The sequence below is a fragment of the Elgaria multicarinata genome, chromosome 9, assembly GCF_023053635.1.
Source record: "Elgaria multicarinata webbii isolate HBS135686 ecotype San Diego chromosome 9, rElgMul1.1.pri, whole genome shotgun sequence".
Classification (NCBI taxonomy): domain Eukaryota; kingdom Metazoa; phylum Chordata; class Lepidosauria; order Squamata; family Anguidae; genus Elgaria; species Elgaria multicarinata.
The window spans coordinates 60,383,949-60,408,636 of NC_086179.1; the positions used below are offsets into that span (position 1 = coordinate 60,383,949).

General features: G+C 42.3%; 1 protein-coding gene across 1 annotated transcript in view; it reads right to left on the bottom strand.

Annotated features, from left to right (window-relative positions):
* TMEM117 (transmembrane protein 117) overlaps nucleotides 1-24,688 on the bottom strand; it is a 244,784-nt gene that overhangs the window by 101,405 nt on the left and 118,691 nt on the right. The window lies entirely within an intron of this gene.

Here is a 24,688-nt window from a genome sequence, read left to right on the forward strand (position 1 = left end):
TATTTGAACATACTTCCCCCCATCCAACAAAACAACAGGGGGCTTATAATCCTCCAGCAGCTAGAATTTAAAAATGAGAAGCTTAGCAGCTATATCTGCAGGCTTGATCTGTCTTGATTGCAAAAAAAGTTTTGGTTTTTATTATTTCAGACTTTAAGTGTTTTGCTTATAACCCTGACTGATGGCTCAGAAGACTGGTCTACTAAACACTCATTCATTTGCAACTTTAGGACATGTTCTCCCTAAACATATGGCTTTTGTACATCCCAAGGATAAGGGCAATCAAATATGTTTAGCTGCTATTGATTTCTCTTTTGTTTCTTTCTTTCCTTCTTACTAACCATAACTTTGGTACAGATTAACAGATGGCCTATTTAAATATGAGCATTAAAAATGAGAACCAGCATTTTCATTCCCTCCACCCAAATAACTTATAAGAGAACAGTGTGTGGGTTTCATCTTCTTTCTAACTGCTTAATTTTCACTGGCACCAAGAGTGGAAAGCAGATCACAGCTGACATATGGTCTTCAGTATGTAGGATTCTCAGGCTTCACTTCCTTGGATTGCAGTGTTGAGTGCCAAGCCAGGATTTCTCTTTATGCTGCTCTCTCCCTGATTATATATTTTATTTATTTATTTATTACATTTTTATACCGCCCAATAGCCGAAGCTCTCTGGGCAGTTCAATATATATCTTTCAAGATGAAGCCTCCTTAAGCAGTCAACAAGGGCAAAATTATAAACCAATAAAATATAAAATACAACGAACTAAAATAGCAACATAAACCATTTAGAAAAAAACAGTGACAGTAAAAACTTAAGGCTTAGTTACTGGCAGTAAGAGGTTTCAGCTAAAATATGCTTGGATTTTTGGTATTTGGGCTTTTCCCTTTGGCCATATCCACCACTGGAATGCAGGCACTGAAAGATTCTCCAAAATGGAATTTGGACCCTGCCATAAACCATGTAAGTGAGAGATACCAGATCTGACCCAAATGGTAAACCCTCCCAAGTAATTCTGTAGGTCGCTTCTAATCTGGAGCCATGCCTTCACAGCACCGCCTTACCACCATGTTGCACTAAACCCCACAGTTTCACTGCTGTGGGGTGGCAGCAGGTAATCTTAGGCCACAGCTAGACCTAAGGTTTATCCTGGGATCATCCAGGGTTCGCTCCTTCCTGAGCACTGGATCCCCTGTATGTCACCTAGATGAACAGGTTTGACCCCTGGATGATCCAGGGTTAAACCTTAGGTCTAGCTATGGCCTAAATTGCAGGAGGCAGCACAAGCTTTCCAGCATCCATTTGGCTCACCGGGCCTGCCCCCTGTCCTCTGCCCAATTTCCAGTGACCAATCAATGGTTGCCATCTGCCCTGGAATGCCCCCAGTTCAATGTCAGAGTGAGGTCACATGGTAGAAGAGTCGTGGTGACGAAGGGGAAAGTCAGGGTAAGTCCTGAACTTTTCTAATGAGCAGCTTTAGGGGAAAGCTCTACGGTGGCTGCATCATATAACCATCACAGCGCCAATTCACAGCCACCGTGGGGCAAAGAAGACTATCTTTGGTACACCACTTTGAGTTCCATGGCAAAAAGGTGGGATATACATGAATCAGGTTTCTGTATAAATAAATAATCTGCATTAACAGCCTAAAGGATGGCAACAGTGAATTACTTTGAGCATCTTTCTGTGACTTAGCAGGGAAGGATCTCATAACATCCCTTTGCACTGCCAATCGCAAACTGTGGTAAACTGGTATATGTGTAAGTGTGACTCTTCCTAGTGGTTTTGAAACACTCATTGGTACTCTACTAAAAAAACAATCCTAATGTCATGAACTCATACCTCAGGCATTTCCTTTCTGGATCAAAGATTCAAGTTAATAGGTAGGTCCTGGATTTTTTTTTTTTTTAATCTGGCCTGTTTGCCTTCACAGAAGATGTGTGAATGTCTATGTTATATATTAATATATTGCCTTTTAAGCTTGTTCCTAGGTTTGGCATGTTAACAAAGATTTGGAAAAGCACTTTGCCATGGAAGTGTGACCTTTAAAATTTTAACTCACTCCGCTTGGTATTGCTGTTCCCTTGGCAAGCCCCACTGATACGATTAGCGACTGCAAAACAGCAGACGTTGGTGGATGGTGCCCTCTGTTCTAGGAATACATTGAATTGTAATAAGCATTTGCAAGAAGCAAGTTTATTGCTGGTTGAATTTTATTCAATTTTCAAAGTGTTGTCTCCGAGGCACTTTCTGGAAATTACTTATTATACATGCTAGAAGGATGCAATCTGCTACTGAATGATCAATTATTTCAACTCTGTGCTTTATAAGAATGATATTCAAGCAGGAGATATTATCTGAGAGCTGAAAAAAATAGGAAACGTCCCCCCCACCCTACCAACACAGACGATCAAGCATTGATCTTTTTCATCTCATAGCTCCAGCATTTATTTTGAGTCCTATCATCAGATCAATGTCAGGTCACTCGCAGTTAAATTGGCCTAAGTAAAGGTAGTCATTAAAGAGATGCATTCAATAAAGAAAAAATCCAATTACCTTTTGCATTAGAGGAATCAAATTCATTTTCTGGTGCTTGTCAAGGACAGTCACTGTGGATGCTTGTACATCAAAGAAGATACTTGAAATGGTCACAATATACCTAACATGGTTTTGGATGGTCAAAAATCATGTTGTCATTGGCACGCCAACATTATTTTAATGGCTTCCAGCCATGCTGGCAAAAAATTAATAATATATCACACTTGTTTTACACAGTATTTAGTTTATTAGCTCCAAGTGTGGATCTAAAAGAGTATTTTTGTACAATCTGCAACTGATATTCCATATTGAAATATTTGACCTTTCGCTGTTCATATTCTGCTTGTTCAGGTATTTTTCCCAACACAAAAGCCTGTGCTTTATTGTACTCCTTCCTGCCCACCTTCCAGGACGATCATACCTATTTTTCTTTCCTATTATTATAACAGTTTGCCAATTGCACCCATTAATCTAGAGGCATGTTTAATTGTGTTTGCTAATTTCTTTTAGCAGAAGAAAAACAAGGCAACAAGAGTGTTGATTCAGATGTATCCCAACTATATATCTCAGATATCCAATGGCCTGTTTTATAAATGGTCTTCTAGGTTAGTCCGGCTGACTAGGAAGTAGCAAAGTATATAATCAAATGGGAAGTGTCATCTGATAAACAAGATACATATTTGCCACTGCCAATAATCTTATTTACATATTTGGTATAATCAAGCTGAAAAGAGAAAAAGCAAAAGTGATTTGTTTGTCACAGTACTAATTGTGTTTGCTTACAATGCTTGAATACAAAAAACTCAGTCTCTTTGTGTATAGAGTAGGCAAGGTACTTCAAAATTACACGGTGCACATTTATTTCTTTTTGTTGCTCAAGAAAGGCACAAAGGGCACAGTCATTCTTGTGCTCAATGGAAAGATAAAATTGGCATATCTTACGCTTCCTTGAAGAACCACAAAATCAATTTTTCAAAACACAGATATTAATGATACTGCACATTATCTATGAAGGCAATCTAAAAGATGTTAACAGTGCACTGCTCTTCCTCATTAGAAGAAGCTTAACATGCATTAACTTGTTTTCAAAATAGGCTTTCTGGGAGGCCCTACGAAAACCAACCATTTTCTAGGAAATGGATTCTGTTATGTGTATCTGTTCCTGCTTGTGTGCCATTGTATGTATTATAGGATGCTCCAACTTTAACAAAACAAACATCTTTATAACTTCATGAAGATATTTCCATAATATTTATTTATTTATTTATTATTGCATTTATATCCTGCCTTTTTTCCTCCAAGGAACCCAAGGCAGTGTACATAATCCTCCTCCTCCTCTCCATTTTATCCTCACAATAACAACTCTGTGAGGTGGGTTGGGCTGCGAGTCTGTGACTGGCCCAAAATCACCCAGTGAGCTTTCATGGCCGAGTGGGGACTAGAACCCAGATCTCCCAACTCCCAGTCTGACACTTTAGCCACAACACACACATGCAGCAAACTGGAGATCAGGTGGTAAAGATCTACACTCCAAAATATGGTTTACATTTAACCACCATGTTTACTAGGCATGTGCTCCGCTCCAATTAGAAGCGTAGAAGCAGGAGCAAATTGGCCTGCTCCGCCTTGCCCAGAGGCAGAGTAGAAGCGGACTGGGGACCCGTAGAAGCACAGCGAAGAGAAGTGGCCATACGCGGAGCGCTTCTCTTTTCGCGGACCGATCCGATCGCCATTTTGAAACATTTCGCCCATAGGATTGCATTGCGGAAAAGAAAGAGGGATAACTGTGTTGTTCTTGAAGCTATCTTTCTGAAAATTCTTGTGCTTAGAGAGTCGTGGATGGGGGTCATTTTGAGCCTACTCTCAGCTCTTTGTGTGGTGCGGTTCGCATGCTAGAATTTTTTAAAAAGTAGGGTAAAGGCGGGAAAAAGGTTACCTGTTTCGATTGCTGAGGGGCAGAGTCAACTCCCGGTCATGATCACATGATCCCAAAGTTGGAGGAGGGGATAGGCAAAATGGGTAACTTGGGATTCTGGGAACTTCTCTTTCTTAGTCTGAACGGACTTTTCCCAGTGTTTTTTAAAACAGTAGCCCCACCAAATGCACAAACACAACCTGAAATCATATACTAAGCCAATAATAAAAGAGCACTGCTACCCACCCTAACTTTGGGGAACAACTGAAAAGATGTGGTGCAAGGGGATGAGCTCCCCTAGGGCATGCCATGTGGACATGCCCCCACTCTCTCCTGTACTTGGAGGGCTATCAGAGCCCTCCAAAGAGAGTAACCCGGTGGAGCAATGCCTATCATGAGTTGAAGTGAGAGCTTTACTTCTTAGTAGAGCTCTCGTGGTGGAGCAATGGCTTTCATGAGTTGAACTGACAGCGTTGCTTCTTAAAAGACTGGTTCTTAGACAGGACCAGTTAAATTGGCCGATGATTCCCCCTCCCCTGGGCACGTCCCCCTATTGCTGGTAAAAGGCAGATATAGCCTTTTTAAAAAAGTTCTTCTTGTTGTTTATTCAGCAACATTGCTGCTTTTAATTCCACCCCTCCTTCGTTTATTTATGTATTTATTTATTCCATTTTATATGCATTACTGGCTTATCCTTGGCTCACTTCCTTATGCCCCCAGAAATGTCTGCTGCCTGCCTGCCTTCCCTCCCTCCTCCCCTGCCCGCCTCGCAGGGAGGTTGTGTGTGTCTGGCTTTGACTCAGGGGAGAAGACCTTCCTGCGCTCAATTAGACTTTTGGAAGTTCCAAATCCATTTTTCAAGTGTGGAAGAAGATTCATAGGTTTATCTCTACTCCCCAATTCATGGCATGTTGGGATTTCCTTTGAAATGGCCCCATTGAGATGTCTGCAGGTTTAAGCCCCGCCAAAAAACAGGGGATGATGGGACTGCCTTGAGTCTGGGCGTGCGTGTGTATCCCTGGATAAGCTATCATGGTGGCGAGTTTGAGGTTTTTAACATGCACATTGACGGAGCTATCGAAAGGGGTGTGAATGGGGTGCCCGATTTTCATAAATTCCCCAAAAATCAGGGGATGATGGGATTGCCTTGAGTCTTGGTGTGCATGTGTATACCCCCATGAGGTGTCATGGTGCCAAACTTGAGGTTTCTAACTTTCACAGAAAAAAAGTTGTATACTTTTTTAGCTTAATGCAAGCCTATGGGGTGGGGGAATGGAGCTCCAATCTAGATCCGGAGCTCCGCAGCGGAGCGGAGCGGACATGGGCCGGAGCGGGGGCGGAGCGAAGCGGCCCGATCTGCAAATAGCGGATCTGGAAGAGAAGTGGAGCGGGGGGTCCGTGCACACCCCTAATGTTTACCATATTATGTCATTAGCCTCAGACTGACAACCAAAGTGTTGGATATGAACATGGGAAAAGCTGGATTCAAATCCCTCATCAGCTGAGAATTATTTTATAATCACCACTACAAAGTTCTTAGCTATAATATTAGACACAGTGGTTGCCTACTTATGTGAATTCAGCTGCTGGCTGCTCATTAAAATGTACTTGTGCTTTATGCATATTCACAGAATAACTACAGTTAAGCTAGTGCATATTTAAAACACAGAACTAAAACTTTAAAGAAACCTTTCCTCCCTCAAAAAGAAATGTTTGCTTCACCATCATTTCAGAATGCTATGCGGTCAGATTTTTATTAGATTTGTGGCTTGAATTGTAATTTTTGGACAACTATTACTTTTTCCTATGTTCAGAGTTGATATGTACAATCTTTGCTCTACAGCTGCTCTTGTTTGTCATCTCAGCTTACTTGATTAAGCATTTTAATCAGTGTTTTGCGTGGGATTGTACACCTTCTGTTGAAAATCATGCTTGGCCGGTATTTAGTAAAACCAATTGACAGATATTTTATCTAGGCATGCCCTGTTCTTGATCCTACCCCTTGGAATCAATAATCTTTAAAGTTGTCTTTTCTTATTTACTATACTCTAATATAGACCTGCCAATCATTTGTTAAATCTTTCAGTAATGCTCGTGATGATTCCATTAAGCTGTTTACATCTAGCATTTAACTTAAAGCTTTGGAGAATAGCAGGATTTGACTGCCTTTCTTTGCTTGTCTTCCAGTCTGATCCGATGAGCTACTGCAACTGGCCCAGAAACAATTGGACGGGGCACTGTACTGGTGTCACATCCTATCTGGCACATCGTGGTAGCACAGCACTGTGGAATGGGGCTACCATGTTTTGTGTGTGGCACCCGGCAATGCTGTTACTTTGCAAAACAAACAAACAAAAACCCCTACTAAGTGATGAGAGGGAAGGAATAACGGGCTCAAGTTAAAGGAAGCCAGATTCCGGCTGGACATCAGGAAAAACTTCCTGACTGCTAGAGCAGTGCGACGGTGGAATCAGCTACCTAGGGAGGTTGTGGGCTCTCCCACACTAGAGGCATTCAAGAGGCAGCTGGACAACCATCTGTCAGGGATGCTTTAGGGTGGATTCCTGCATTGAGCAGGGGGTTGGACTCAATGGCCTTGTAGGCCCCTTCCAACTCTGCTATTCTATGATTCTATGATTCTATGAATGGGGATAACCCATCAATCCGCAATCATAGAAGCATTTTGAAAACTGCACAGCCAGTTGCAGTCTTACATATTTAATATGCAACACTAATATTTTAAGTTGAAATCACAACCAATAGGCAGTCTAGTGAATAGATATTTAGCTTTAATTACGCTGCTCTCTGTGCTGACACAGTTACCCATCCTTAGAGAATCTGAGGCATTTGGTTTTTGACCTTACCCTCTTCTAGATATAAACACTAATATTTAAGGCAGGACTCAGGATTCCTTTCAGCCAATCTCCCACATCTTTTTTGAAGATTATGAATAGGTCATTCCCCCCCACACACACACACTTATTTTGGATAGCTTATTTTGGATATTTTGACTAGCTGTTAAAAAATAAGAGCAGCCATATTGGATCAGACCGAGTGTTCATCTGGTCCAGCATTCTGCCTGCGAGAAACCCACAAATAGGACATGGGTGCAACAGCACCTTCCTGCTCATGTTCCCCAGCAACTGGTGTACATAGGCAAACTGCGTCTGATACTGGAGGTAGCATATAGCAATCGGGACTAGCAGCCATTGCTACCCTTTCCTCCATGAATTTGTCTAATAACCTTTTAAAACGATTCAAATTGGTGGCCATTGCTACATCTTATGGAAGCAAATTCCATAGTTTAACTATGTGCTGTGTGAAGAAGTACTTTCTTTTTATCTGTCCTGAATCTGCCACCAATCCGCTTCATGTGATGACTCCAAATTCTTGTTGTCTTGGCAACAAGCATTAGCTACCTGCAGCAACTGGTTGGCAGTTGGGCATGTCCTCCGATGTTCAACCCCCTTTCCAAAAGGAATTTAGCTGCAGTCAAGCCACAGACTCATGAGACTCCATACCCATGCTGTCATCTATGTTACAACATTTATTTATGTTACAGCTTCCTCCACCCTTATGGTACGGCAGATATCCAAACCAATCCTGAAATCTCCAGAAAAGGCTGCACATGCATGTGCAACCCAGAAAAGTGTGAAGAGGCACAGCAGGAAAGTAGGGGCCCTGAGTGGTCCATATAGCATTGAATAAAGAGCTGGATTGTCCATAAGAAGTAAATAGGGAATGTCAGACTTGGTGGTGAGCTCTGAGTCCCTGAACATGGACCCACAATGCTGCTCTGTAATGCACCAACCCTGGGATTGCTGTTGTTGTGGTCACACTATTTGTATCTGGATTGTGGCCATTATCTTAAATTTTTGCCCCAAAATCAATGAGTGAAGTAATTTTATGTTAAATCAATGGTGGTGCAAAGGCCTGATTAAATTGATCAACGGAAGACTAATCTCCCTAAAATAGATAATGAGGTCAGAATTATGCATACCCCATTATTACTGTAGTATTGTAATCTACTTGTTTGGCAGTCGCAGATCCCAAACTTTTATGTGCTGGCTACAGTCTCTTTTACATTCTTAATGTTCAATCCTTAACAAAAATAATAACAATAATACCTGAACTCGTTTATTTATTCCACTGATTTCAACAGATAAATTTAGGATTTGGGTTTTAGTTTGAAATCTTAAGAAAGCATTGCTGGGATATAACAGCATAGCAGCAAAACTGTGAAAGCACTCCCCTTTCTTTTGCTATTGACTGTCAACAAGAAGTTGTTTCCTTGTCACCATGGTGCGATCCAATATTAAGTGGGGGAAAGTTGTCAAGAGTTACTTTTTCTGTATCACTAATATTGGTCAGCAGATTTCTGGTTGCCATCTGTGCCTACAATGAAAAAAAGAAGAAGCTCCCCAAAAAACAAAATACTCAACAACAGAGAAACTAACACCTAATTAAAACTTTTTGAAGGTACTAGCACAGCACAGATTAAATTCAAACTCAAACAGAATTCTCTCTCTGAAATTTTTTTTGTTCATAGCTGATAAAGAGATTACTAATATATTCTTTGTGTAGTCCTGTCAAATGCACACAAAAAGTGTTGAAACTATATTTTTAGCCATGGAATCTGCTTAAACCCACACGGCACGACTCTGGTTTGCCTTTATGCTGATAAATGAGCAAGCCTGAAATAACAAGAATCAGAGCTTCTTTCACAGTAGCTTCAAAGCCTCTGTTTCTATACAGCTGTTTCCTTTAAACTATGGAGTTATTTATTCTATTGGGTTTATATTGAACACCTCAGTAGTTGTATCTTAATAATCTCCACATTTTACTTTTATAAATGACCCATAGAATATTGTGGAAATGCAGTATAAAAAGTAGACTATAAGAAAACCCTTGCTGGATCATAGCGAAGGACAACTAAGCATCCTGTTTTACAAAATGGCCGAAGCTGACCATCCAAGCAGCAGTGGCTTCCTCCTGCCTCAAAACATGGAATTTCCATTTGAATATCACATCTTGTAGCCATTGACAGAGCAGGCATCGAAGCAGCTTTCTTTCAATGTTCTCTTGAAATGAGCTTTAACAGTCTTCTCTCAAAATATTTGTTCATAGAGCTGGCTTTTATTTGCACTGGGCAGGTTCACAAGCAACACAACACAAACCTTTCCTCACCTTGGCTCCGCAGGTGTTGTGGACGGTTTCTGACAACGGTAGGGATTTTCTGAGGAACCACAGAATTGCTCTCGTAGGCTTTAGTCCAACTGTCTCTAAAGCATGATATACCCCATTATATACTATGTTTTTCAATAAGTTAATCCTTTTCTATTTTTGCCTTAATTAGTGATCTTGCTATCTAGTTCAGCATCCTGTCCCATTCAAAGGCCAATCAAATGTTTCAAAGAAACCCACAAGTATGTCCAGGACTGGCTCAAGACAGTTTGCTTGGGCCAACCCTCAGGACAAAAATGCCACCCCTGCCTCATTCTATGTACAAGAACTGGCTGCTTTGGCAGTTGAATCATAATTCAACACTAGTGATGGGTTTGTGCCTCTATCACACCAGATTAGTTTAGGGAGGCCACAATACATTGCGCGACATACACAGCTCTGTCTTGCAATGGAGGGGAACAACTAGGAAGTCCAGTACGAACAGCTAGGAGGGTGCCCCCACAAAAATCTGCCACCTGAGTCAAATCTGCCTCACTCTGCCCAATGGTAGGACTGGCCCAGAGCATGACATGAAGGCAACAGCTCATTCACGTTGTTGTTACCCAGCAGCTGGAGATAGCATATACCCAACATTCGTAGAAGCCATTGATAGCCTTAACTTCCATCAATTTGTCTAGTCCCTCTTTAAAGCCATATAACATAACTTTCAGTCTTACAGCCAAATCTGAGTCTTCTGGCACCAATTAAAGTCCATGAAATTTCTTGCGGCACAAGCTAGCATGGGCCAGACCCCAGTTTGCCAGTTGCATCTAATGAATTATTTATTTATTTATTTATTGCACTTATATACCGCTCCCATAGCCAGGGCTCTCTGGGCAGTTTATAGAAATTCTAAAATTAAGAAAAAAACGAGTATACAAAATTTAAAATTCTAAAACACAGAACATATACACATAAAGCATTAAAAACAGTTAAAAACTAAACATGTGGGTGATTAAGATGTGCCGCCATATGCCTGGGCAAAGGGGAAACTCTTAACCTGGTGCTGGAAAGACAGCAGAGTTGGCGCCAGGCGAGCCTCGTCAGGGAGATTGTTCCATAGTCTGGGGGCCACCACCGAAAAGGCCCCGTTCCTCGTTGCCACACTCCGAGCCTCTCTTGGAGGAGGACCTTAGATGTTGAACGTAGTGACCGGGTATATTCACGTTGGGAGAGGCGTTCCATCAGGTATTGTGGTCCCAAGCCGTGTAAAGCTTTATAGGTCAAAACCAGCACCTTGAATTGGGCTCGGAAACATACAGGCAGCCAGTGCAAGCGGACCAGAGCAGGTGTTATATGGTCGAACCTTCTGGTTCCCGAAATCAATCTGGCCGCTGCATCTTGCATGAGCTGCAGCTTCCGAACCGTCTTCAAAGGCAGCCCTACGTAGAGTGCATTGCAGTAATCTAACTTGGAGGTTACCAGAGCATGGAAAACTGAAGCCAGGTTATCCCTGTCTAGATAGAGGTGGGCACCCCTCTAAGGTTGAATCTACATCAGCTGGATAAGAGAGACTGCCAAACAAACTCTCAGAGGGATCCCTTCAGCCAAAAAAAGAGAAGGAATCTTGACAAGTAACAGGAACCCACACATGATTATTCCAGTTCAGAAATAGCAGCAGGCGCCTGACTGTAGGTGAACTAGAATGAATATAAATGTCCTGTCAAAAGGGAGGTGGAAGAGCCCATTTATTGGTCAGTCATAATGGGATGGACAGAAGCAGTAGGCCTGACTTCCGGGTACCAGGATAAGGGTACATTCCACACATTAAAAATGTATACCCTGACTGGGTTTGGATGACAAATAATCCAAAATGGGTTAAATAATTATCATGGGTTATTGTGTCATGTGGTGGGATTTCTTTTAACCCATGGGGGATTATTTTTCTGAAATAACCCATGGAAATAACCAACGATGGGCAGAGTGGGGTGCCAACATAAATAAATAAAATGGTGGATCTGCCATAAAATGGCCTCTGTGATTTGGATTTCTGAATCTGAGGCCCAAGGCTTGCACAGCCCTAATACAAATGGGAGGACTGAGGGGGACAGGGACAACCTAGTCTACGCATCATGGATTAATAATCCACTCATAGTTGCTTATAGACAACTCATGGTTGGTTATTTCTCTGATCACTTGGGGACTATCGGCAAAATAGTCAACTGTGAATTGACTATTAACCCACTGTTGACGACTGTGGCATCCAAATGCAGCCATATCTCTCCTGTGGGAAATTTGTATTTTACTCACATGAACATTAAAATCTGCAGTGGTTCTAAACGCATATACATGAGTGAGGAAGCTTGATTTGTCTTGGTACAGGTATCACTGGGGCTTTGGGATGCCTCATTCATTCTCCATGGTTGGACAAAAAAGAACTTACCCACTGCTCACACTTCAACAAGCTCCCTCTTTTCAATAGCAGAACCTAAATTAGCACTAGACTTATAAACGTCACTTTACTGGGTTTTAATGTTTAAATTGTGCATTTTGGTGGTGTTATTCTTATCTTCCAAAATGAAAATGGTCTGCTCAGCATCAGTAACATTGTTCTACTTCTTTCTCTTTTTTCCAACCCAAAAATAGTGCAGAACAAATCAGGATTATTCATTGTGTACTATTACATTCAATTGCAAGAACTGTGGGTTATTTAGGACTTCTATTTAAAAGATTTTATTTAAATCTTTCCATTTTGAGTTCCCTTCAGAAATTTACATGATTTAAGAATTTATTATATACAAAACAAGCCTGCCACAGTTCTGTTTATTTTGTAATATGAATGGATCATTCATTCTCCATGGTTGGCTACACCTTCATGCCATCAATGGATTCACACACCTGAGTGAATTCCACAAATGAGCTACTAGCCTCCAAAAGTAATTTTATAACTATTTATAAATTGAAAATGTAGTATGTATATGTGGGCAGTATCCAGTGCTGTCCTACTGCTAATGATGTTGCATTAGCGTAAACCAATGCCAGTGCAACATCATTAGCAGGTTTTATGCAAAATTTGGCAATAAACCATACCACCAAAATTCTGTGACAAATCACTGCTTTTTCCTCTTTTCTTAGCAAATGGTAATGATGTTGCACTAGTGCTGGTTTACACTATTGCAGCATCATTAATGCAGCACTAGCTGCCCTTTATGTATATATGTTTTAGGCAGGCAAATGATTAAAACACTTGTTGATTGGTCAACTGCATTTGGATGTAATACTAAACTGTGGTTCAATGTTGCAAGTACAAGCTGCAGCATGTGTTAGGATCATGGTCTTTCTCCACCCACCCCACAGTTATCCTCCTCCTGTGCAGCAGTGAAATCAGAATCTTCCACCTTTAGAATAACTGTAATTTCGTAGATGTTCATCCAAACCCTAAACTGTGGCTAATCTTAACTATGGTTTGTTGAAACAAGCCAACTTCATAAACCATGGCTTGAAGTTGGGTTGCTTCAAACAAAACATAGTTAAAATTTACTAGTTTGTCACAGCAAGCTATGGTTAATCCAAAACAGAAGCAAAAGCTTCCAAATTCCTCTTCACAGCCACACCAAGTGGGAAGCATGCATGCCCAACAGGAGGCTAGGTTACTTTTCATAACGCTAAACTATGGTTCATAATGCTAAACTATGGTTTAACATTATATCCAAACCAAACCAAGCCATCTGCCTTTTAACTGATTAATTATGATTTACCAGTTCATTCTGTCATTCACATTCCTGATATGGTTATTGATTCAGTCTTAGAATCCAAGGAAATACCATGAAGCTCCATCAGTTTAATAGGATATGCTTTCCCGCCATCCCTTTCTACTCCTTGCCAGCCATTATGCTAAAAAGAAAAGAAAATCCAATTTTGCTAATACAAAAGACTAAAAATCAATCCTCAACAAAGGAAATTTAAGTCCAGTGAACCCATCATCTGATTATTCTTTCACAACAGGATGATTTTTACATGTGCACTGAGGTGAGTATAAAAAAAGCAACTATGGACCCTCATCACTTTCTAGGAATTACTTCCTCTTGCAGCCAGATCAGTCAGATGGCTAGTTAGTTGAATCCATCATGGACTGCAGTTCAGTGTGGGTCATGCGAATTGTACTTTTGTAAGCTTCATGCCATTGTTGTTGTTGTTTTAAAAAACTTGTTGCACTCCCCTTAGAACAGGTTACCATTATGAGAGACCTTAGGTTCAAGGCAATGCTTTTTGTCAGGCTATTCCCCTTGGTCTATCAGATGACCTTAAGATCATCCACAGGGGCCCTTCTCCGTGAGCCCCTGCCAAAGGAAGTGAGGCAGGTGGCTACTAGGAGGAGAGCTTTCTCCGCTGTGGCACCCCAAACTGTGGAATGAGCTCCCCAGAGAGGTCCGCCTGGCGCCTACACTGTATTCCTTTCATCGCCAGCTGAAGAGCTTTTTATTCTCTCAGAATTTTAACAACTAATTTTAACTTACATTTAAATTTTACTGTTTTAATTCTGTATTTTAATCTTATATCAACTTCTGCTGTATGGTTTTATCCTGGTTGTGCTTTTTGTATTGTATTTTGTAGTTGTGTTTTTAGATTGTTGGTTGTTTCATTATGTTCTTCATGGGTTTAATTTTTGTGAACTGCCCAGAGAGCTTCGGCTATTGGGCGGTATAAAAATGTAATAAATAAATAAATAAATAAATGGTCCCTGAATAAAATGCCTTCCATCCTAAATTTCAAAACTTAAGAAAATATGATTACCTACATAGTTGGCTCATTCATGACAACCCAGGGTTGCTGGGTTTTTTTTAAAAAAAAAACTTGGTTTGTCATTATGCATAAATCAGAACATATGAGGCTTGGGTTGACCTCTTCTTCAAGAAGTTCAATCTCTGCAGTATTGGCAAATGGTACCTACCTTCCCAACCATCTCAGGTAGACCAATCATATTGTACAAGACTTGTGAAAAGCAGGGCTTATGAAAATCCAGTTAGAGCTGGGTAAGGTATGAAAGATGTCATGAAACCTAAGGTGAGAAATTCCTTCGCTGACTGGCAACACCACAGGTTATCTTTAAAGTTTTGGAGATTAAAAACCTGGTTTCTAAATCCTACTTTGCAGGTTTGGATGACATGGCAAACAGTGGCTAGATCTACGCTATTGTTTTATAGAGTTATTGAAGTGCACTGATAACTGTTGGGGCACAATCCACATTCATATACGCTTTCATAGTGTTACTGCCTGCTTTTTATTCCACATTTGTAATCTGTAGATCTGGCCAGTGTTTGACTGGGTTCAGACAACATGATAAACAATGGTGGGTTAAATAGTCAACGGTGGGTTAAATAGTCAACGATTGGTTGTTGTGTCATGTGTTGGGACTTTTTCACATCACGGCTGGTTGTTTGGCCAAAATAACCAACCATCGTTGTGCAGAGTTGAACAACCATTGGCTATCTTGTTGAGTATCAGACACCATTGACTATTTCGTCACACGCAGTTTGTTATTTTTGTCGACTACAGAGTTCCCTGGCAAGAGTGACTAAAGCAACAGCTGCCACACTAATCCAACTGGCAGAACTCACAATGGCTGATGGGATACCAGCAGGAGGACTGAGAGAGGGAGAGAGGGCAGAAGATGTGTCAATCAAACACACCATTGACTAACAGTCAACTCGACGCTGGCCTTAATCCACACCATGGTTGATTATAACCATGTCGTCTGGGGAGTATGCCATCGCTAATCAACTGTGGAGTTGACCCACCATTGACTATTGTGTTGTCTGAACACAGCCTTTAACTCAAACCAAGGAAGTTGGGGGTGGGAGGTAATGGATAGGGATCATTGCCGTTCACAAGTAGAGAAGGGAGGAAGAAAACGCACAAGAGTCCTAGAATCTTTAGACATGCTTGTTCACCTAATGCCAAAGCATTATTTGGCATTACATCTGAGCACACCAAAGTCTTGTGGAATGCCTTATCTCATTCAGTGGATGAATCTGAAGAACCAATAAAGAGATGGTGGCATTTATATGTAGGAGCTCCAGTTTTACTCTATTCCTTTAGTGTAAAAGCAAACTAAAAAACCAGCAATTGGAACTAATATATTCTTGAGTATTATTATTTCTACTCTACACTGTTTAGATGGGTTTTTTTTTTAAAGGTATGAACAATCAAGTGGAATACTGTATCCAGCTGTTTTTCAGGAAGCCCTAGCTTTCCTTCACAAAGAAAACATTTCTCTATCAATGTGATATTTCATTTTTTGACTGTAATGATTTTGTCATCCAAGTCACAGAAAATGTTTTAAGAGGGAGGCATAAAATCGGGGATATATGAGTTTTCAGACCAAATGTCAGTCATTCTAATGAGCGCAAAAATCTTGCTTTTTAACATGTGGAAGTAGGAAAGGCAGGGCCTCTTTATTTTAGTTTTTTGAGAGCGTGAATTATTAGATTTCATACTGAGAAAAGGTCCAGTAGAGATGACATCTTTTGCTTTCAAGTAAATTTACATTTTATACGAAGCAAAAAGAATAATCTATTGTCTGACCTGGCAGCAATCTGACCATTTAGCTAGAAAGAATGCATAGCAACCATGCTACTGAGGGGTCATTACTTTGAATTTTACAATGCTCAACAATAGGAGGTAAATTGCAGGCTTCAAAACTCAGCTCTGACAAGGAGAAAGTGCAGAAAGAAAGACTGTACATTAGGCAGGAAAAACGCCAGCCTTTACCTGGCAAGCTCCTCCAAAAGTAAATGCAGTACTTAGACATGTACTTGCTATATAGATTTAAGCATAAATGACATATCAAATGGATGCTAAAGAAAACTCCATTGTGGGATTTGTGACTAAGTACATACAGTACTTAAGAATGGATGCTTAGTGCAAAACAGGGCTGGGCAACCTGACCTTCCAGATATTTTGGCCTACAACTCCCATGGTCCCTCATCATTGGCTAGGCTAGCTAGGGATGATGAGCCTTGTAGGACAAAGCAGCTGGAAGATCACATGTTGCCTACCCTGTTGGGCATCACACAACAGCTTCTTTATCTTGGTCAATCCATTTCCTTTTGCTTTGGGGAAAATAAAGTAACATACTCTTTCTAGCAGCAAGGCAATATGGAACACTAACATTCTGCCTGCCTCATAACTCTGGACTCTGCCAAGCTTTAAAACTTACTCACCCAAAACTGCCCAGCCAAAACACCCACTTCCATATGCTCTTAGCGGGTTACCCATGGTGATCAGATGTATTTGTGACAAGCTGATAGGTATTGACTGTGCGTGTCTGTGTGAGGTGGGAAGATTACTAAGGAAAACTTGGTATTTGTGAAGGAAAAAACCTGACAAAAATACAGAGCATAGGGTTAAAAAAGAAAAAAAAGTCTCCACTGAATGAATGGAGAGAGTGTGTGTTTTAAACAACCTACCTATGGGGGAGGGGTGGAATTTCAGAATAAAAGTGGGAGGGGGGAGTTCAAATCCCTCCTTTCAGAGTGCTATGGTCCCAGTTTGAATCAGGATAAAACATGCTGAAATCAATAATCCAAAACTATGCCTGATTTGATGAATATTTAGTTTGGCCCTCAGTGACAAGAAAAAGATCCATCCGAATCCAAGGGCCAAGTGAGCCTGTCAGAATTTGGCTGGCTGGTAACTTGGTGACTGACTGGTGAAGCCTTGTTTAGATGATGTGGAGGTGAAGGAGAGGCCTGAAAAGGCCTCCGACCATTTTGGTGCACAGTTTTGCCACTTGACTGGGGCAAGGGGAAGAGGAGAGGCCTCCTCCTCCCAGGAAAGTCCAGCAAGTGTCTTTTTTAGTGGAACCTGAAGCCAAAGTGCCTCCTGCTTGAAATATAGTGAAGACTACTTATAGTTAAAAAATAGTGAAGACCACTGCCTAAAAAATAGTGGAAACTATTTTTAGTAAGAATAGTCACACCTGTACAGAAAAGAAGTGTTACTGGGGGCTTTGCTAGACCTGCCTGGATAAGCTGGCAGGGAGGCGGGGGCGAAGGCGTGCTGATGTTAGCGCATGCTGCCCGGGCTTCCAGACGCGGGACGCGCAGGGACGTCGGGATCCCTGCAGCGTCCGCCATATTTTTTTTAAGTTTAAAGGGGCCACGTGCGGCCCGAAGACTGCGGAGAAGGTAAGGGTTTTTTTTAGTTAACCCCCCCCCCATCCGCTCCTGATCTCTTCCTGATCTTTCTCTCTCTCCGTGTCCCGTGTGTCGTCTCTCCTCCTTCTCCCTCCATGTGTGTGTGTGTGTGTTCTGTGTCGTCTGTGCTTCTTCTCCCTCTGTGTGTGTGTTCTGTGTCATCTGTGCTCCCTTTCCCCCCCCCCGGGATCTCCCCCCGGCTGATGGGCACAGCGCTGAGCGCTGTGGCCAGTCCGCGGCTTTTTGCGGGTACTCGCGAGTAAGCGAGTAGCCGCAAAAAGCCACGGAAGTCTCTAGACGTTCCGCAGCTCCGGCCTCAGGCCGGGGCTGGGGAAAAGGCGCGCCATAAGCGACTTCGCTTATGGCGCGTTAGAGGAGGCTTCAGTGCGGCCTGGAGCCGGATTCCCCTGTGCGTCATGTGGAAGCACAGCAGGGAAACCGGCTCTCAAGGCGTGCTAAGGCCTCGTCTAGGAACGCCCTGGGACTACATTGGCACAGGCTATACTGAGCCTTAATACTGTCAAGGTAAACAACCAGGGCGGGATCTACACTACTACTTTAAAATGGTTTATAACTACAGGGACAACAGTTGGGGCCCCAAGACACACTCCATATACAATTTTCAAACCATTTTCAAAGTGTCATATCCTGCTTGGTGTAGATCTGGCCCAGGAAAAAAAAAGTCAAGTCCTTTCCATGGAAAGTGAAGGCCAAGAAATATTTGCATTTTTACATCTGTAAACATATTCATATTGCGATGTTGAAGAACTTAGGAGAGAAAACAACCCTTGAGTTTGATGAGGGGCACGGGAGAAGGAGAAATACAGATATTGAAAAAACATTTTCTTAATCAGAGGTCTCAATGACTCTTTCCTCAAAAAGGGTGGTTTATTAAATGATCTCATACTTACTATTCTAGTCAAGGCTTCTTGAGGAGTGTAACTGAGGAGGAGAAAGGGGAGGCTCTATTTTAGAAAAATCATACACATCTGTAAGCAACATCTGAGGGAAAATATTAATAGAAGGGGAACGAGATGATGCCTGTCATAAACATTTATGAGTCTGAAATAGATGGAAGAGGTTACAGTCTTAATACTTCCCCCATCATTCTTTATACCATCAAAAATTAAAAGCCTGGGACGCATTTGTAGGCTGTGGTACAGCATTTTAGAATAGAGCTGACAAGGCTCTCAAAACGAAGACATCAGCTAATGTTTAAAATCTAGTATAATAGGTGTCCAGGAATAAATAAAAAGACATAATACAACTATACAAATATTAGTCAGGTATTTAATGAAAAGCAGCGGAATGCAAAATAAGAAAAATTAAATGATTCTTTTCCTACCCGCGTGATTAATCTTTTAAATAGATATCTCAATTAACTGATATTGAAAGATTTGAAGCCTTTAAATATGCAAAATGATTTTTGTATTAGATCAACAGTGATATGCCCAAACACAAAAGGAAATTCTTGCTGAATGGCATGGGTGGGTGAAAAGGGGTGACTCTTTATTTCAAGGCATATTCTCATGAATGACTCTTCCACAACAACCTGTGCATCATCACTATCCCATATGCCCAGATCATCAGCATCCTTGATTAAGCAATGCATAGAAGAGACAAAAAAATACAACATATGCAACAGTGCCCATCTTACCCTGACTCTTCACCATTTGTCTCGTCCCATCTCTCCAACTCATTGGTATATCATCCTGGACAACCTGTCAACATCTCCAAATGAAGGTGATTTTCACCCCAGCCCACCTTCTTCCCACGTTTTGGTCACTGTTAGAGATATAGTTATATCTTTCAGCACCTTCCAAGCTTACAACTGCAGAGGTCATGTTAAATTACTCACTTGTCTTCCCTTCCCACATCCAAGCTGTTTCCAAGTTTTCTATCTTTCCTTTACAAATATTGGCCCTAAATCATTTAACCAAGTATTGTTTTCCTCCTGACCAGACTGCTCCTTCCTGAGTCTTCATTCTGCTGTCATAGATACAAAATGCTTCTCCTAGGGGCTGTCTTGATGTTGTCTTTGCCCCGTGTTGGCTCCAAATCCATGCTGTATAATTATATGATGCAGCCGCAGGTTTGAAGCCACCCCGGGGCAAAGATGTATCCCAACTTTTCCAACCAGAGTGAGGTCAGCCCAGCTCTTCTGCCAGTCTGTCCTCACTCAGAGCCACTCCGGTGGCCTTCCCAGGTGGGACCACAATACCTGATGGAACGCCTCTCCTAACATGTACCTACCCATACACTACGCTCAACAGCTAAGGTCCTCCTCCGATTGCCTACTCCGAGGGAAGCTCGGAGGATGGCAACAAGGGAGAGGGCCTTTTCAGTGGCGGCCCCCCAATTATGGAATGATCTCCCCGACAAGGCTTGCCTGGCACCAACATTATTATCTTTTCGGCACCAGGTCAAGACTTTTCTCTTCTCCCAGGCAGTGAACAACATATGTTGAGTTTTTAACTGACCCCAGAATAGTTGTTTTAAATGGATATTGCTGTTTTTATGCTTTTGATGGTTTTAAATTTTATGCTTTTGATGGTTTTAAATTTTTGTATATTTGTTTTTAGTGTTGACTGTTTTTAACCTTTGTAAACTGCCCAGAGAGCTTCGGCGGTATATAAATATAATAAATAAATAAATAAATAAATAAATGAACTTCCTATTGATCACTGGAAAATGCAGTGGGCCCAGCAAGCCTAACAGCTGCTGGAAAGCCTGTGTTGCCTCCCCTTGTGAAGACAACTTGCTGCTGCTGTGTTTAGCCCCCTAAACTCATATTTCATCTCCTATTACTATGACCCTTCCACCTGTGCACTGGCATTTCAAAATTTCTGCTTCTTACATCCCCTTCCACTTTGCCCTTGAAATCATCTCCTCCCTTACTTCTTACTGCCCTTACTGCTCTCTGTGCTGAGCAGAAGCTTAGTTGCTGTCGGCTTCCTTCAATTAGTCCCCTGTCTACACCCTCTGCCAAGTGGTTCACTCTGCCTGCAACAACCACCCTCCCACCATTCGTCAAGCCAAATCCTTTCGTCTTCTCAATCCCCATCTCAAGATTCCAAGCCTTTGATTGTCTTGTCCTCCACCGCTGCATGACCTTTCCCTGAGCCTTAACTATGACTGGCCGCTAATTCACTGCATCTCGCAAGAGATATATCCTTATTCCAGGATGCATCTTGAGTACAGCAGCCCAAGAAGGGCTCAAAATTGAGAAAGAGGCAAGCAACATTTTTAGTTTTTAAAAAAGTTATATCTATGGAAAGGTTATATCAAAATCAGGAGGGGGAAACCATTGCATGGCTCTGGGAATTATGGGCCTGCTAGACCTGCCAGGATAAGCCGGCAGGGAGGTGGGGCGACGGCGCATTAAGTTTAGCGCGTGCCGCCCCGCCTCCTAGACGGCCGACGCGCAGGGACGACAGAAGCCCTGCAGCGTCGGCCATTTTTTAAGTTTAAAGGGGCCACGTGCGGCCCGAAGACTGCGGACAAGGTAAGTTTTTTTTTAATTTAGCCCCCCCACCTGCTGCTGATCCCTCCCCATAGGCCCCTGCCTGCTCGCTCGTCCTCCCTGCATCCGCCATCCCCGATCCCGTCCCCGATCTTTGCCCCCCCTCCCTTAGCAGCCCCATCCCCGATCTTCTCCCCCCTCCCTCGGCAGCCCCCTCCCCGATCTTTGCCCCCTCCCTTGCCATCGTCGATGTCCGGCTTCCCCCCCTCTCTCCTGGCGGGTCCAGCCTTCCCCCTGTCCCTCTCCCCCCCTTTGGGATCCACCCTGGCTGATGGGCACAGCGCTGAGCGCAGAGCGCAGTCCGCGGCTTTTTGCGGCTACTCGTGAGTAAGCGAGTAGCCGCAAAAAGGCGCGCCATAAGCGACTTTGCTTATGGCACGTTAGAGGAGGCCTCAGGGGGCCTGGGCCCGGATTTCCCTGTGCGTCATCTGGACGCACAGCAGGGAAACCAGGTCTCAAAGCGCGCTAAGGCCTCGTCTAGCAACGCCCTTAGTCAATAATTACAAATGTTGCTGTTGCTGCTTTAAAGCTGGATTTTATTAACCGGGATCCAGATAAAAAATAGTATATTCAAGCCTATTTCAACATCCCCATAACCCATTTTGTTACAGGTGGACATGTTTGTATTTCATTTGTCAAAAATCAGGCCATAAGTGTATTAAGCATGCATGCGGCCTGCTAGTGGTTCCCCCTCCCCTGTGTGTTTCAGTCAGAGTTAATGGACTTACAGCAGCCACCCATTTGGCCCACTGTGAGCATTGTAATTTGCTCTAATAGCCTGGCAAAATTATAGTCTTCCTGACTGACTAGGCGGCAAGTGTGGTCATGTCCCTGCTGTGCTCTCTGTCAATCTTTCAGCCTATACAAGGCTCCACTATGTTCTTTTGGGCAGCTCTGAGGAAAAGCTCGATACAATTTAGTCAACCATTTAAATTTTATTGACAGTTTTGACATGCAGACCTCACTGGGGTACCTCTGAGCCCACTAGACTGCAAGACATCTCTCCCAAAGGGTGGAGTGGACAGTGACACTTGCAGGCACCGAGGGGCTGTGAGAATTCTATTCTGCCTCAAATCTCAGACGCTGCCTGTCTTGGAATGACAAAACACAAGGCACAAGTGGAACAGAGAGGATGATTATGGCACCAGTGCATTTATAAGCAGTACAAAGACACAATGGGCATATTAAGAAATAGAAACTCAACTGAAGCAGGTGGCATGTTGTAAACGCAAACTGCACCATGATGTACAAGTCCAGACTCAAGGAGAAAACCAATGGATGCCCAATATGTCAACAGGGTTATTGCTGCAGGTTCATTTCATGAGTTGGGGATATACTGACTCCTTGCACGAGGTTAGAAAGACGATAAAGCCGGACAAAGTGGTGTGGACAGTAAAATGGCAAGAAGCTTTCCAGAATCTAAGGGATGCTTTAACGACTATGTCAGTATTCAAAGCTTCAGGTTATATTGAACCCTTTTATGTAGCCAATGATGCATCAGACTTTGGGTTGAAAGCAGTGTTGTTACAAGGTAAGGAAGGAGTAAAGCATCCCATAGCTTTCCTTAGCCAGATATTACCAACATAGGAGAGATGGAAGGAAAGTCTTACTGTGGTATGGTTTTGGATCAGTTACAGTCTTATATATGAGGATGGGAATCTGCCCTTTTAACTGATCATCACATTTTGCAATGGTTACATAGAAGCATAGAACAGTAGAGTTGGAAGGGGCCTATAAGACCCATCAAGTCCAGCCCCCTGCTCAATGCAGGAATCCACCTTAAAGCATCCCTGACAGATGGCTGTCCAGTTGCCTTTTGAATGCCTCTAGTGCGGGAGAGCTCACAACCTCCCTAGGTAACTGGTTCCATTGTTGTGCTGCTCTAACAATCAGGAAGTTTTTCCTGATGTCCAGGCAAAATCTGGCTTCCTGTAACTTCAGCCCATTATTCTGTGTCCTGCACTCTGGGAGGATCAAGAAGAGATCCTGGCCCTCCTCTGTGTGACAACCTTTCAAGTATTTGAAGAGTGCTATCATGTCTCCTCTCAATCTTCTCTTCTCCAGGTTAAACATGCACCATTCTTTTGGCCTCGCCTTTCAGTCTCAGACTATGGGGAACACCTATATAAAACTGCAGAGATGATCATGGAAGTTGCAAGGGTTTAATATGCCAATTGAACATATTGAACATATTGTGGGAAGAAGAAATGTTATTGAAAGTGCCCTATTAAGAAAGGAGTGAGAGAAGCCGAACAGCTAACCAAGTAACTTGATGTCTCCTATGTTCAGTATAGGTCACCACACGTTGAACTTTGGTTAAAGATCAGTGTTCTGTTTGGGAAGAAGGGAGGGGAAATGGACGGGGATTGGATTTATTAAAATGGAGAATTGGTAAAATGGAGGATTGTGGGATTTATTAAAATGGAGGGCTAATCAAATGAAGAATTGTTGGAATTATTAAAGTTTGAGTTCAGCACGAGAAATATAAAGTGATATATATTATTCTGATTTATATTATTCTGATACAAGTAGGGAAGCAAGTATATTGTTTTGATTGGCTGTGCTGATGATACAACATCTCTGTGATTGGGATTATTTGCAGAAATGGGTTTGGGGAGTGGATTTCTGTAGGCAAGCATCTGTCAGGGATGCTTTAGGGTGGATTCCTGCATTGAGCAGGGGGTTGGACTCGATGGCCTTGTAGGCCCCTTCCAACTCTGCTATTCTATGATTCTATGAAGGGAATGAGCAGTTAGTTGTAAACGGGTGTTCTGAGTAAAGAAAGGAGATATCCTTCACTATCACAGTTTGATTGAAAAATCAAACTCTGAAGGAATTTGCCTTCCACTGTGACATGGTACAGTCATCAGGATTACATTTTTAAATTAAGCTTGCCCCACTTCCTTGCTTTCCAGAACATCTTGCATGATGTGCCTGTCAAATCTCTCTGGGCACATCTACACCACAAATTGCCATGACGTCCCCCAAAGGGGTTGAAAGTTCTCTGTTAGAGACTTTTGGTACCCCTCACAGAACTACAGTTCCCAAGGCTTCCTGGGAAAGGACTTTTAAAACCTCTAAGCAAATACAGTATCCCTCTTGGAAAAAACTAAGCTGCTAAGAATGTTTGTGGAAGAGACATATGAACACTACAAAATGGCCTACTGTATCCCCATAGTTCCAGGATTCAATTTTCTCCATCTGAATGTTCAAATAATAATATTTCAGAGCCTTGTGCAGTTCAGTTCTTTATCATCGCTGATGAAATGCAAACCCATTTTTTCCCCTACAAGTGTAGGAGGGTAGCAATACATTTCATGACTTGCAGAGGTAGATTGCTGTAAAGA